Consider the following 16905-nt stretch of genomic DNA (forward strand, 5'->3'; position numbering starts at 1 on the left):
AAATATCTCATGAACCAAAAACGCTAGAGACTTGAGTTGGATTTTATATAATTTATTGTAACGTGATACAAAACAAGTGTATGTTTTGAAAAAATCCAATTATCGGATTTTTTTATAGATCAAAAAAACTAAAAAAAAATGTCTCACCTCCAAAATTATACGAATAAGAAATGATTTTATCTCAAAAACAATTGTTTGCATCAAAAAATAACGTTTTTAACATCTGGTAAGATTTTGAGAAAAATCAAATAGATAGTTTTTTTTATAAAAATAAAAACCTGAAAAAACATTACTCAAAGTTGGTAAAAATTGAATTTCGACTCAAATATCTTTTCAAAAATTTGAGATTATGGCTTGCAGCTAGTTTTAACTTACAAGAAATATTGTTTTTAACATTCGAAAAAATTTGAGAAAAATCGAATTGACAGGTTTTTGACAAAAAACAAAAACCTAAACAAACAAATTAATAAAAGTTGTTAAAATTGATTTTCGACTAAAATATCTTTTCAAAACTTTGAGATATTGGCTTTAAACTACTTTTATCTTTTAAAAAATAATGTTGTCAACTCTTAGTCAGATTTTGAGGAAAATCTAATTAAGAGTTCTCTGAAATTAATTTAATTTATCCATTTGGTAAAAATTAAAGAAATGATACTAAAATTGGTAACATTTTTTTTTCGACAAAAATCTGTTTAACAAAACTATATTTTCAAACTAAACTATTTCCTTATATGAAAAATATTGTTGGTTATTTTTAAATTTGTAAGAATAATTAACTAACAACTTTTTTAACCCAACACGAAAACCTACAAACTTTTAAGCAGGACAAATAAAGATACGGGATGGGAAGTTATCAGTGTGGGTCGCATCCCACCCTCTTTATTCTTAGGAATTCAGTTTAGTTTACCCTTATCCCAACAAACGAAGTACAAAGATTCGTTCATTAGCTGTACTGCACGAACGTGGCATGACTTCTCATGGTTTGTCTTTTGCTGTCAGTAAAATGTTCAAAAATTCAAAACCAATTACAAAAATGACATCTTCTTTTTAGCATCTACTGTTTTTGATATGTTTTTGTTTAATAATGTTTAAAAATAATATTTAAACTTTTCAACCAAAAAATTAACTTTTATCTACTACTTAAAAATGTTTCATCTTAATGCAACAAATTGTAATTTGAATAGAAAATCAATATTAATTTTCGAATTTTAATAAAATTTCAACAAAGATTTATGTAAATTAATTAAAAAATTAAGTTTTAATTGCTTAGTAGTTTTTAATAAAAATATTGCTTGAAGAAATTAAAAAAAAAATATTTATATACAACTATGTTTATTATTACACGTTTTTGTTAAAAATTAATTTAATTAATTCGTTAAAATGTTTATACAGAGAACCAATTTTGCATTAGAATAATTAAACAAAAAGACAGAAACCTTTTCTCCTTTAGGTAATAAAAATATGAACCTTTTTCTAAATTGTCATAGAAAACCCTCAAGTGGAATAGACCAATAAGGTATCAACAAAACCAGAAATCACTTTTTAACTTGGAAGTTTTGCTTTCGTAAAAAAATTCGAAGTCGAGATTATAATCCGACCGCGCGTCTGTATGTCCAGAAGCATTGGATCAATTGACTTCAAATTTGAAAATTAAGGTTTTGAGACTATTCGCTTTTTTTTTGTAAAACCATACAAGTTTTTTGATCAAAAATCCAAAACTTTAATTTTCTCAAAAACAAAATGAAAGTATATTTAACAAAGTTAAATGTGAAACGTATATCAATAAGCTTTAAATAACTGCGTCCAAAAAATATTTTTAAACTAACGATTTTAAAATAGAAAATTTGAAAAATTAAGTTTTTTTATGTGAAATCAAATGACATTTAAATTTTTGGAAACAAACCTTTCGTTCGGATACATTTTTAAATTTTGGAACATATTTTTAAACATATGTATAACATGAGCAGGTTCATGCGATTCAGTTGGGCGTTTAATTAATATTTCATATTTTTGCATTAATCCTTTAAAGTTATTTTTTGTCGCAGATAAGACACTAAAATCCGACACCTCCGATAGCTTAAACACTCTGAAATATTCCTGTGTATCAAAGCTTAGAAGTAGGAGTTTCTTCCTTTTTCTAAAATCTCAATGACAAGAATGATAATTATTATTTGTCACGTTTTTCTAGAGTTTAAACATATTAAATAGGAGCGAGCACAGAAAAACCCATTTTCTAACCCAACATTCAAAATAAAGTTTAGTGTTTTAATAAAACAAAACATTTCAAAACTAACCTCGGTATTCAGCTTTGATACTTTTTAAACATTATTATCAATGCATTTTTAAACTTTAATATTTACATACAAATTCTCTGTTTTAAACACATTTTTGAACCGATTCCCTACTTCAACGTTCATTGACTTAAAATAAAAATTTCAACAAAGTTATTTTATCATCAAAATAAAAATATAAATATCTCAAATCACTTAACACAGAGAGTAAGCTACACCATAAAAAACTAATAACAATAATTAGTGCACATTTTTTTGTTATAAAGCAAAGAAAGCGTGTGCTTTTTAAATCAACAAAAAGTTCTGAGAAATAATTCCCTTTCCACCTTCTAACTTGTGGTGGTTTTCATTTTCCAGTGACATCATAGAGATACAAAAATATTACACAGCTCAGATACATTTTTATAGTATTTTTCCCTGTGAGTTTATCGCTGTTACAAAATTGGATGTCAGCCAAAAGGGAATAATTAATTAAAGACGAACCAACATCACACACTCCCGTTGGACTCAATTTTTATTGTTTGTTTTATGTAAATTTATAAACAATAATAAAACAAATGCACAACAAAGTATGCCGACCACAACAAAAAATGTAAGGCCCAAATTAAATAAAATTCCTATCCAAACAACAGATGGCATTGAAAACACTTAAATTACCCTAATTTTGTTGAACACAAAAATAATGCATTTTTGGGGGAAAACAACTTACACAAATTTTGAAGGAAATTCTCGTTTTCGAAAAATGTTATCCTCGAGTCTTTCTAATTTAATTTAATTAAATTTTTTCTTAACACTTTTATTTTAACAATTTTCCATAATATTTAAATAATTCTTAAATTTAATTATAAATTTAAGAAAATCAACAATTTTAATATATTTCACAATATTAATTTTTTCTATAAATTTAAAACACTTTTAGAATTTGGAGATAGTTTTAACAACGCGACCAATCCAACGTGACTCTTTGAAACGACTGAGTTGAAAACTTTGTTTTTAAGTTTGTATAGAAAACAAATTCCTAGAACTGTGGGGCGGCTGTTGGAGTCATCATCATCGTCAGGCACTTTAGTTTGGTTTAGTTTTTATTTTTGTCAAGAGGCTTCTCTGGATATGGATAGTTCGTCATCGGTTTGGACTATGACATGGGTTTTGACTGCTGGCAATCGCAAGCTGTACAGCTGCCTGGAAAAGCTCATATTGAGTGGGAATAAATTAGAAATAAAAACAATGAGTGGTTTTGGTCATAGTTTTGACAAATCTTTTTTGTGTAGAGTTGAGCTCAATGAAATCATTTTGATTCGTATTGTAGATACAATAAAAGCGTTGATTTTCCTATATTCGACATAGGCAGATACATGTATGTACGTGGAAATGAAAGCGCTTAGATACATAGTTAGGTTATAGATATTTTATAAAAGATACAAAACAATGTTTGCCGGTTTTGTTGTGGTTTTGTTTTTCCTGAGCATGCGAGTTTTTGTATTTCGTTTATATTTTTCTTCATTCTTTTGATGTTTATATTTTGATAAGAATCAATTATTTGTTTATTTAACTTTGTTGGCGTTGGCGTTTTCAATGGTGGCATTGGTAATTTGGAAATATAGTTTATTATTTATGGGTTAAGGTTTGGAATAGGATAGTAGTTTGGTTGGAAAGATATTAAGCAGTTTGAGAAGGCTAATATCTAGACCTAGATACTTCTACTGGTGTTGTGTAGAGGTATTTAGGTTTCATATTTAATTGAGTACGAAATGGGGGAGGATCGCTGTGTTAGCATTATTTTGATGAAGTAAATATTAAATAACATGAATAGACAGTGAAGATATTATACTTTTTTTAAGAATTGAATGAACTATGTTTGTAGTGGGGTTATTTTATTGATATTTTTATTTTTAAGCTTTTAATATTTAGTTTAATTTTGAAGTGTTATTAATAGTTGTGTTATTGGTATTAACAGTGTTTCTTTTCTCATTCACTTTCTATTGATCACATTCAAACACAAAAATCGTCTTTTGTTAAAGAAAATAATTTGACTTATTAAACTAACCTGTCGAAAAGCCAGTTTAAAGTTATAATTGAAGTTGAATTGAGATAAAAATTAATTTTGAAGGCAAAGATCAACTCCTACATTTTGCAATTCCTTGGTTTTAAATATGATGGTGCAAAATTATTGATTATCCAAACATATTTTGAAAGGGACATGAAAATAAACAAAATAAAAAAAACGCTTTAACGGACTTATTTATTCGAATTTCCAATTGTTGGCAGGACCATTCCACCCATTAATAATATAATAATTATAATAATAATAATTGTAAAAATGTCATATGGATTTAGCAAATTGCTAAAAGTTAAAGTAGCCATTCCGTGATTTTAGCTTTAGCAAATTGTTAAGAGTAGTGAAATGTTAAAATCGTTAAAAATTACCAAAATCAAAAACAAGCTGTGTATTAACAAAACTTCATTTTAATTAATTTAATTGAAAGGTGCATGTATGACATAAAGTATGGAATATGACATCGTTCAAATGCCTACCTCGCTTCTTACGTTAGTGGTACAATTTTCAATGACTCTTCCACATAGATCCGACTGAATTCGAGCGATGGTATGTGTTATGATCACCTTTAGTCATCGATCGATTGTGGTTTATTTGCATAGACCTGCACCTTCAAGAAACCCCACAGCAAAAAGTTTTTTGGCCAATTCACATCACCCCTGTTTGAGATAACCTTATTCGCAAATCGTTCATGCAAAATATCAATCTTAGTGTTTGCTGTGCGGCACGTAACGCCGTTCTGTTGGAATCACATGTCGTCATGTCGTTCAATTTGGGCCATAAGAAATTAGTTATCATATTTATGTAGCGCTCGCTATTGAAGGTGAGCGCCTCCTAACGTCGTTTTCAAAAAATTGAGGACTGCTGGCCCAAAATCCAACAAACAGTACTTTTTTGAGAATGCATTATGACCTGGTGAACCTCCCGTGGGTAGGTGTCGTCCCATTTACTGTAATTTTGCTTGTTAACGCAGTCTTACTTACTTACTTACTTAAGGTGGCACTTCAATCCTGTGTGAACTAGGGCCTCACCCAAAAAGCTTCTCCATCTAGCTCGGTCCCTTGCTAGATGTCTCCAGTTTCGAGCTCCAAGTTGTATGAGGTCAGTTTCCACTTGTGCGCGCCACCTAAACCGCGGTCTTCTTCTACTGCGCTGTCCTGTGAGTGTGGATTTGAAGACTTTCCGGGCCGGAGCATTGGTTTCCATGCGCTCTACGTGACCTTTCCATCTTAGTCGTTGGACTTTTACCCTTCTGGCTAAGTTTACGTTATTGTACAGCCCGTACAGCTCGTCGTTCCATCTTCTCCTCCACTCACCTTTGATGCATATGGGACCGTCGATCACACGAAGAACTTTTCTCCCGAATTGCTTTCATTTGCTTTTGTCATAGTCCATGCTTTTGCACCGTATAGCAGGACGGACTTAACCACTCAATTGTTTTCTTAGTCCAAAGAAACAGCGGCTAGCAAGAGTTATTCTGCGTTTGATTTTAGCGGTGGTGCTGTTTTGTGCGATTACAGCGGAGCATAGGTAGACCAAATCCTTGACTACCTTAAATTTACGTCTGTCAATGGTGACGTTTTGACCAAGACGTCAGTTTTTTATGTCCTTTCTTGATGAAAGCATGTACTTTGTTTTGCCTTCATTAACCGTTAAACCCATTTTTGCCGACTCTGCCTCAATACTCACAAAAGCCCCATTGACGTCACTGTGAGTTCTTACGATTATGTCAATGTCATAAGCATATGCATATGTAATTGGACAGATTTTTGAAAGATAGTGCCTCTAGTGTTGACATTTGAGCTCTGCACTATTCTTTCAAGCATGATGTTAAATAATCACATGACAGCGCATCGCCATGTCTAAAACCTTTTTTGACATCGAAAGGTTCTGTTAAGGTGTTTCCAACCTTTATGGAGCAGCGTGAATTCTCCATGGTCATTCTGTACAAACGGACGAGTTTGGCAGGGATGCCAAAACTAGACGTGGCTCTATACAGCTCGTCCATGTAGATGCTGTCATATGATGCCTTGAAATGAAAGATGCTGAGTGTCGATTTGATGTTGTTGGGTTTATTCCAGGATCTGCAGTATTGTGAATATTTGATCGACTTTGGACTTTCTTGGACTAAAACCACGCTAATAAGGACCTATCAGATCTTTGACGATGGGATTTAGGCGTTCACGTTACGGCAGAGAAGATTTTATAGGCGATGTTGAGTAGACTGATACTTCTTTAGTTGGTGCAGTTTAGAGGGTCTCCTTTTTTCAGGATCGGGCAAATAATACTGAGGTTCCATTCATCGGGCATGCTTTCTTCGGACCATATCTTAAAGATTAGTTAGTGCATGCTCCTAACCAACTTATTTTCAGCTGCTTTAAAGAGCTCAGCTGCTTTAAAGCCCAGCGGCTTCATTAGACTTCAGCTTAGATATGTCAATCTTTACTTCTGTTCCTCTCGCCTCTTCTGCTCATAGAGCTCATGAGCAGTACTCGTCCTTTTATGCAGCGCCGCTTTGCGTGACTGTTGTTTGGCTGCATTTGCCTGCCGACATTCCTTATCGAACCCGGGGTTCCTTGTTGGTGGCTGCTTGAAACTCAGCACATCAGAGGCGGCTTCTCTGATTGCATGTTGTCAATGTTGCCACTGGTTTTCGATACATTGTGTTGGCGGCAGAGGACTTCGAGAGAGGTTACTGTAACTCGGTTGGAAAAGGATTTAGAGATCTATTGCGATTGTAGCCGTTCGGCGTTGTACCTTCTTCCAGCACCTCCCTGTTTTGCCTTGGGTCTGGAAACCCGAAGTGCTACCTTGGGTACAACGAGGTAGTGGTCCGAGTCGATGTTAGCTTCTCGGAAAGTTCGTACATCCATGATGCTGGAAGCGAGTCTGGCGTCGATCGCAATATGGTCAATCTGGTTGACGGTAAATTGATCTGGAGAAGTCCAAGTTCCTTTGTGGATGTTGATGTTTCGCAAAATCTATGAGGCTGAATCCGTTGTCGGAAGTGTTGTCGTGCAGGCTGTTCTTACCGATTATTGCACCAAAGATGTCTTTCCTTCCTTGCTTAGCATTAAAATCGCGCAGGAAAATTTTAGTATCGTAGCTAGGACACTGCTCATATGTTTTGTCCAAGAGCTCGAAGAACATATCTTTGGTGTTTTCGTCTTTCTCTTGTGTGGGGGCGTGCGCTCATATTATGCTAATGTTGCCGAATTTAGCATTGATGCGTATGGTCATGAGGTGCTCAATGATACACATATAGCTCAAAACTTCTTGCCTGAGTCTGACTCCAATGACAAAGCCGCATCCAAATAAGCGCTGTTGGTTTTCGTGGTAGCAGTCACCATAGTAAATATCACAGTTTTTCATCCTCTTTTTGCCGGGCCCATCCCATCGTATTTCATGGATGGCAGAGATGTCTGCTTTATAGCGGTCTAGGGCCTCCGCTTATTCTTCGGCCGCACGTGGTCTGTTAAGGGACGTAACATTCCACGTTCATATCCGAAGTTCGTTGTCCTTAATTCATTTGCGTTGGTTGTCAACAGTGAATCCGTCCGTATCCGAGGCTTGTTGGTGCTTCGCAACTTTGAAGCTTTTACGTGGCGAGGAAGTCACCCTGACTTCACAACCCCCAACGTGGAGGGCCAGATCTTAATTATAACTCCAAGGATGGGGAGCCGGATAAAACCGCTCCTTATAGGCTTGGCTCCGAATAAGTCGTAGAAGCCTATAAGGTGTTCACTAAGTAATTCTACCTTACTGGAACTGTAGGCGATACCGTTCATTCCCTTTTGGGAATTCCTTTGCTGCCGTCTGGATATGGAGAGGTACCTTAGTGGAAACACCACTCTCCTTCTCTCTCGTTTACTGCCCCCAACAACTTTCCACTTTAAAAAACTTAAATTTAAAACGTAAAATGAAACTGACATCTTAAGAACTTACATTTTTGTAAAAACGCTTATTTATTTTTAGCTTCAAAGATATCTAGAAGAACAAAAGCTTAGAAATAGGTCCACAGGTGATCTCAAGGTTCATATAATCGAACAGTTTAACAAATCCTTACAACATTTTGAAGAAAGTAAGATGATTGCACTAGATACATATCTCCAAGACATTTGTTTATTTGAAATCTACAATATAAATGATGGTCTCCCTCAGGGCTCCATTTTTACTCCGACCCTTTTTCTCATTTTAAAAATGATTGCTTGTCTGCAACTTCTAATCCAATATATTTTGGTTTTTCATAATCATTAAATTCCGACCTACACAGCATTGTAAAATGGGGAGTTAGAAACCGCGTGTAATTCAATGCTTTGAAAACTGCTGTCTTGTATCGTTAAAGCGAGATAAAACCTCCTGGGCAGTATATATTTATCAGTGGCACTTAAATCAAAAAACATAAAACTAATTATCCTCCGTATGTGCTTCAGCAACTATTTCTTGTAAAACGATCACATACACAATGTCTCTAAAAATCCCGCAAGATGTTTGGGTTCTCTGAGACGATGCAAGACATTTTTATCACCTTCCGATCCGGCTACAATCTGCAAAACTTATATACATCTAAGACTTATAAATCCCATCTCTGAGCTGGTTCTCCTGTAACTTAGTTAAGGTTTTTGGACGGTATACAAAGAAGAGCTCTTAAAATGATTGGTGATAATATTATTAATTCAATTACGTCTCTCAAGTATTAACTTATAGGTTCTTGCCTCACCTTTTTTCAAGAATTCAAAATCAATGTACATCGACATCTCCTTTCCAACCCCTCTTAATGCTCACACTGTGTCTTTGGCATATTAAAAATACTAATTATGTGCTGACTAAAATGTGTATACAATTTTACCAAGTTACCAACTATCGATTTAGATTCTGGGATCCTTAAAGCGTCATTGTCGTAAAATGTCAACATCTTTTTGTCGACTTTTCGGACCATTTACAATAACCTCCGATAGTGAGTAAAATAATTGTATCAAATATTTTACTAAATAAAAAATGACAGTCATCAGAACAGTTTTATTCTATGTAAACAAAAAGACTTTTTGACAACATTTTAAACTTCAATTATTAGAGTATAATTTTTTCAAATAACAGTTAAAATACCATTTTTAAAAGCACCGATAGAAATTTATTAGTGTAGTACACGTCACGGCTTTCTTAAATGATCTACATAATGTTACACTCTGTCAACCACTTATATCCTTTCTGTGTTTAATTTTTAGAAACAAATATTTAATTGTGTTATGTATAAATGTTAATACCAAAGTCGGTAATACTTTAAGGCAACAATTTTAATAGTTGTGCAACTAATAAAGAGATTATATCCTTAATATCTTTATAATTTACTAGATGACCAAATAGACAATTCCGTCCATTTTAACATCAAAGTCAACATAAATCTGATTTATGTATAGTTTCCATTTTTAATTTATCAATTTAAAATATATGAGAGGGCTCGCACTCCCACAGCCACTACCAAACCATAGAACCCTGGATTTCTGACGTCTCCTTTCAGAAGCTGGCTCAAACTTTTCGGATTCTTTGTTAACTTCCCACAGGAAGTTATTGTAATCGCTCCGATGTGTTGAATTGGAAATTTTGACATTTCTTGACGTCCCTAGTATCTTAATCAAAGATTTTAGAGCGATTTTTTAAAATAAATTTTATGTAAGGTTCATCAATTTTTTTTATTTGAGCTTAATATGTATATTTTTATAATACACATTTTACATTTGAAAAAAGGGACTTACACTTCTAGAGCAACAAACTTAAGAGAAAATTTAATCCAAATCTTTTATTCTGTTTTGAGAAAAATCGAACTTTATATGGAATGGAAATATTGTTCCTAATGCTTTGTAATGTCTATATTTAGAGACAGTGTTTTTCTTATACAAATATACTGGTTAAACACCTCGAACACATTTCCACATAAGACAGCTTAAACTTAAAGGTTAGACTGCATATTTTTTCATTTAATTTCTTAATTTTTAGCGGATACCACTGGCAAGATATCAGTGCGGGTCACATCCCTTTTTCTTTTCTTGAACATGTCAATGTAATTAAATACGTTTTTAACACGAACTTATTTATTTTTCTTGAACAATAACTTTTTTTGTATAAAATTGTAATATTTATTTTTATTTTTATTATAATTGTGTTCAGAAAACCGTGTAAGAAAATAATTGGTTTTGACAACAGAATTTAAATGTTCAAACAAATGTGTAAAACAACATTTTTAACAAAAGCTACTTTGTCAAACTGCCACTTACAGAATATAAAGTTTGTTTGCCTGAATATAACGATCCCCTGGAGGAAGACTACTACCACCGTTAAAAAGTTGACAAACAAAATTGACAAATATCTAAATTTAAACAAAAACAAGGTCAGCATAATCGAAAAGAATACATTCTGAAATAAATTATCAATACAAAAAAACACAGATAGTTAATCATTTGTGTACCTAAACTACTCGAACCTTGGGGTATTGTGCTTTACTTATCTAAATATTACATGCACAAAGCTTTTACAGACAGAAAAGGTTCAATGAGCGTTGTAATTAAAACACTTTTACTTAGAAAAAACAAACAGTTAATTAACACAAGTTAGTGTTATTCTTTTTTGCATATTGTTAATTCATGAAAGGTTTATTAGTTTTATACTTTGCTCTGATCAGTAAATATCTGTTAAGCATTTGCTAATTGATTTAAATTTAGTGTTAACTCTCAATGCTTAAGAAATTAGTTAATCATATATTTTCCTTGTATCGTTTGTTCCATCCAAATCTATTGTAAGAATACGATAGATTTTTAAAATATTCTCTCAATAAAATAATTCGGTTGGAAAGGAAAACTTTATAATAGAGTAAGAGTGGCAATTTTGCCCACGACAAATTTAACTCGAATTCATATTTATATTTTTTTAATATTACGAATTATTTTTAGTTCAGTCTTTACAAGTTTAAAACATAAATAGTAAGTTAAAAAAAAAGATGTTGAGAAAAAATTCAACTTCATTTCGCAATTTTTTAAAAAAGGCTAATTGCTGCAAAATTTACATATCAAATATTTATTTTCATTGCCCGAGCAGTCTTCATGGGCCCACACTGTGCATACGACGCATTGCACCCATTCCCCTCCTCCCTTATCATCCGAAAACAAACTACAACAGTAAATGCATTTGGCATCTTTCTCGTTGCTTCTATCAGGACTTGCATCTGATGATGCGTCTGGATAGAAATCTTCCTCACTTTCTGATGAAGACGATAATTCTTTACGATTAATTTTTCTTTCACGAATTGATATTTTCTTAGTCCGGATGGGAATTGGAGAAATTTCATAGGAAGTTATGAAAGAAGAATTTTCCGTAAAGTGAAGTTCTGTTTCTACTGTTTTAGAATTGGATTTCAAAACTTCAGCAATTGATCATATTCCCGTAGAAATGGAAGGTTCATCTGGATCTGGTTCCGTCTGCTTAATCTCGTGAGGACTAGTAGGTACATTCAACTGACCACGATTTTCTAAGTTGGTTCCATCAACCTCTTCTTCGGGCAAAAAATAGTGGTCCTTGAAGATATGCTTATCAAATGGACATATGTATGCTAGTCGAAGCAAACCCATTCACCGCGATGTCTTCTGCTTGAGTTTTTAAGTAGGCCCGCCCGAATAACTCAATTATATCGAAATGCATCAAAACCCTTACGTTGTTGATTACCCAACGTCTAATTTCTTCTGTTAAATATTTTTTAGGGGCCCCATAAATGTCTTGTCTAACTGTTGAATTTTGTGATTTGAGTGCAGAGGGATATTAAGAATGTGGACGTGATTATTCCTAGCCATGTCCGTCCAATATTAGAAGCACAGGTGAAGATGCCGATGGTTTCATTTTATCCAAAAAATAATTAAACCATTTCGTGAATAAATTCGTTTGAACCCATCCGGTTGGATGATTAGCGTAATTGGAACCTGGCGGTGCACCTTTCATGAGAATTGCATTGTCCCTTTTCCTAGGGAAAATAAACATTGGTGGTACAAACGATCACAAAATTGCGGTTATCAACTAGCCTCTTTCACCTGATGTTAGTGCTCCTATCTATCTTCGACCTTTGAGTGCCAACACTTTTGGCATTTTGGGTGAAACAACTGAACAACTGTTTCATCCACGTTAAATATTTTGTCAGGAGGGAAACGGTACGTCACCATTAGTTTTTTAAATTGGTTGAAAAAAATGTCAACATTTTCTTTTGAAAATTCACTAGCTCGAGCAAAAGACGTCCCAGTCGGCTGCCGGAACGACAACAACGGATAACGCTTAAGGAGTAAACGCAACCAGGACCTACCTGCAACTTCGGTTATCAATTAAAACGGGTTTGGTATATTGTTTTTTAGTGCCATTTGAAATGCTAATGATTTTATGCCATGCGAGTAAGTCCAAAGAGTTTTCCTTCCATGTGTAGAGTATAATCAACCAATCACTTTTCGAGTTCCAGCGGAAAGATGGGGTTTCTTTCTTGTTTTGCACTCACCACTTTATCTAAAGGTTTATTATCCTCTGCTACCAAACGCCGTAAAGTTGTTTTAGGCACGTTGAATTCCTTTGACGCTTTTAAGAAACCCATTTATTTGTCTTTATATGCAGAGATTGCTTTAATCATATCTTCTTTCAGCCAAGTTTGTCGTTGTTTTGTGGGTTTCTTAGAACTTGAAGCCATGATTCTTTAAAACAAAACAAAAACATTTAGGCTCAGTTAGAATCGAATCAGTTATACCTGAGTAGCGAGTCCAAACATGGAAGCAATACCGAAATTGTAAATAAAATAAACCTTAATTCCGATAATCGCTTAATTGGTTCCCATTTGATCTACGTGACCCAGACATCTCAGTGGTTGGACTTGTATCCTTCTGGCTAAGTCTACGTCGCTGTACAGCCCATTACAGCTATCGCCCGTCGTTCCGTCTTCTCCTCCACTCACCTTCTAAGCATACGGGATCGTAGATACCGCGAAAAACTGTTCTCTCGAAGCGATCCAAGGTGCTTTCATCCGCTTTTGTCTTAGTCCATGCTTCATCCGCTTTTGTCAGAGTCCATGCTTCTACACCGTATATAGCAGGACAGGGATGATAAAGGTCTTATATAGCAACAGTTTGGTCCCTTGAGAGAGGACTTTACCACTCAATTGCTTTCTTGGTCCGAATAAAAAGCGGTTTGCAAGAATAATTCTTCGTTTTATCTCAGTCCTGGTGTTGTTTTCTGCTTTAACAGCGGAGCTTAGGTAGACGAAGCATTTAACTAATTCAAAGTTACGTCTGTCGATGGTGACGTTTTAATGTGTATTAACTGCTTAACCATTTTTGCCACCTTTCCCTTAACACTAACAAAAGCACCAACTGATATCACTCTGAGTTCTTCCGTCAATGCCATCAGCATATTCCAGTAATTCAAGAGACTTTTGAAAGATAGTGTCTCTATAGTTGACGTTTGAGCTCTGCACTATTCTTTAAATGACGATATTAAAGAAATATCATGAAAGCGCATCCCTTTGTTTAAAGCTGAAAGGTGGAAAACGCGTTCTAGCTACCATGATGTTTCGCCCCGCAACAAAATCGATAAGCCTAAATCCGTTATCGGAAATATTGTCGTGCTGGATGTTTTTCCCAATTATTCAATTCCTAGCTTGGCATTAAAATCGCCCAGAACAATTTTAATATCGTAGCTATAGGACACTGCTCAAATGTTTTGTCCAAGAGCTCGAAGAACATATCCTTGGTCTTGTCATCCTTCTCTTTTGTGAAAGTGTGTGCGCATATTAGGCTAATGTGGCCAATTAAAGGGCAACATGAGGCACTCTTTGATCCACCTATACTAAGTCTGGCCCCAAAGCAAATTCGCATCTAAATTAGCGTTGTTGTTTTTCTCGGTAGCAGTTAAAAGCTTTCACTGGCAAAAGAGGAAACTTCCTAAATAACTGAATTTTCAAAATGTAACCACCAAACATACATTTTGTTAATGTTTTTGAAAGCGAAATGATCCGTTTTTAAATTTTATACTGCATCAAATCAGGTTTGAGTTTCTAAATTAAATGGCTGCGGTGCAATGACAGTGTAATATTGGCCCATTTTGTCATTATTTAATAGTTTATAAACTGTTTATACGAGCATCCCTTTAAATTCAAATATCCCGCTGCGGAGAAGTTTTGTAGATTTTATTAAATGTTGCTGAGAAGCGTCTCCAGTGTTCAGCTAGTTTTTCTAGTTTACTATCAAGTTTTTACACGATTTAATTATAATTCCTGTCTTTTTAATACCACTAAAAGGATATTATTTGTAGTTCCATTTAAAAAAAATGAAAACAACATAAATTAAAGTAAAATGTTTCAACTTTTTAACACGAAAGGACATCGACAGTTTCACTTTATCTAATCCATCGATATACGCCCACGAATTGTGTATAAATTCAAGGTATTTCCCTGCACAGTTAATGTCAATTCTACCCTCATCAAAATGTAGAGTAAAACTATAAAAAAAGGACATTCAACCTCACACTTATCCTTCCTGCTTTATACTAAGGGTTTTCCCAGAATTATTGTGCATAACTTTGTGGAGCTGTTTGTTGCTTTTCTTTTAAAAGTGAGCACAATTTATAGTTTTGTTTGTATACATACGTAAAATGAATGACAGTAATTTCCTCTTAATAGAAAAACTTAATTAAAGCAACATAACTAGGTATCTGATTAACATAGTGAAATAGGTGGGGAGTTTATATAAAAGAGCTGACCCCAGGAGGACCAGGGTTCCTGGTGGCGATTACATCATATCGATTTATTTTACCACACATCAAGGGAATGTCTAGAATTTCAGACAAATTTCATTATTGATTAATTTGAGCACGTGTGAGAATAAAAATTGATATTGGTGGAAGGTAATAAATTGATTAATGAGGAATAAAATTTAGTAAGAAATTAATGGTCATGAGCACGAGACATTATCCGATGCATACACAAATTTATACTTTTAAATTCAATTATTGAAATAAAAGGTTTAGGTTTTTAAAAATTGTGTTTCAAAACTTGTAATAAGTTAATTTCTTTATGAAATTCCCATAGGAATTAATTGTAAACGGTTCCATTTGTCGAATTTAAAAATGTTGTCAAGAATGTAAAAAGTTTTGCTAAAAGCCTAAAAAGGCTAAATTATAATACTTTAGATGACATGAGGACTATAAGTTCTTAATTGGTGTAGAAATATTATTATAGCTTTAAAACATAATTTAAAAACCTATCAATACAAATTTTCAACTTTAAATTGTTAATAGTTAATAAAGTTCAAATAATCATTCAATCAATCAATATCAAAACATACCTTCGATAGCTTCTATCAAAATCTTTTTCAATTTCTTTTGAGTGGGTTATTAAAATTAAAGTTGTGCTATGCGATGTGATGGTGATATTGTTGTAAAGACCTACAGTCCAGTAAGTAACTTTTGGGTTAGTTTTGAAGAATGGTCTAAATGTACCTATGCGTGACTAATATAATTGAAAATGGTTATAATAGAGAAGGTTTATTACTTTCGGTGCTGGGATTGATGAACAATCAATAATAATATGTTGTTATCTATTCAGTTTAGAGCTAATCAATGAATTTTAATTGAGTAACACAAAAACTGAAAATTAAATATTACAAATTTGTAGAAGTATGTCATTTGAAGTAATACTCATAGACTTACCCCAATTTATACTTTGGTGAGTCAAAGTGACTGACTATGGAAGGAAATACGATGAGTTTTACGTTGACGAACTTACAATAGTTATTATCTTTGATGGATAACAGTGAGTTAGAATCAACTCATCTACTCATGTTTCATTAATTGGCTTTAAATGTTTTTACGCAGTATTAATAAGAACATTTTGTAGAATTAAAGGTTTAAGAACATGAGCATGAGCAATTCAAATTTTTTTGATGCGTTTAAAAAATAAAATATACGACCAAGTCACACAAAATTGCTCATATATCCAATGATTCTGTTTACAAATATTTTCTCTATTTTATGGTTCCTGCAAAAAAGATTGTGTTCCAATATTTTTGTATACCATTTGATTTAAAAAAAAAAGAGGCTGTGATGCGATCCAGCATGATAACTTCCCATCCTGTCGGTCGATTTGTCTTGCTTAAAAGTTCGTAGGTTTTCGTGTTGGGTTAAAAAAGTTGTCAGTTGAATTATTATTAAAAAATTAAAATCACCAACAGTACGAGTATTTTTCGTTAAAGAAATAGTTTGGTTTGTAAATCTAGTTTTGTTAAATAGATTTTTAGTTCAAAACAAATTTTGAGCAATTTAGTAGCATTTCTTAAATTTTTACAAATTGGATAAATGAAATTAATTTGAGAGATATCAAGAACCGAACATCAATTTTTACCACATCTGCGTACTATTTTGTGTATATTTTTGTTTTGTTTATGAAAAAACGGACAAAATTACGTAGTTGGAACCCTGCCTCTGCATTGATGATGGTGACTTGTTTATAAATTCGTTCGACTTCTTCTTCATTTGGAAAGCTACATA

The 16905-nt window shown here is 33.4% G+C and overlaps 1 protein-coding gene across 1 annotated transcript in view; it reads right to left on the bottom strand.

Moving 5' to 3' along the window:
- Window positions 1–3415, bottom strand: part of LOC129940151 (acyl-CoA Delta-9 desaturase) — a 31233-nt gene extending 27818 nt beyond the window's left edge. Inside the window, exon 1 of the mRNA XM_056048402.1 lies at window positions 3001–3415. The gene's annotated coding sequence lies outside the window, so the exon portion shown is untranslated. The remainder of the gene's footprint in view (window positions 1–3000) is intronic.
- Window positions 3416–16905: the final 13490 nt, after the last annotated feature.

The sequence above is a fragment of the Eupeodes corollae genome, chromosome 1 (genome assembly GCF_945859685.1).
Source record: "Eupeodes corollae chromosome 1, idEupCoro1.1, whole genome shotgun sequence".
In the NCBI taxonomy this organism is placed as follows: Eukaryota; Metazoa; Arthropoda; class Insecta; order Diptera; family Syrphidae; genus Eupeodes; species Eupeodes corollae.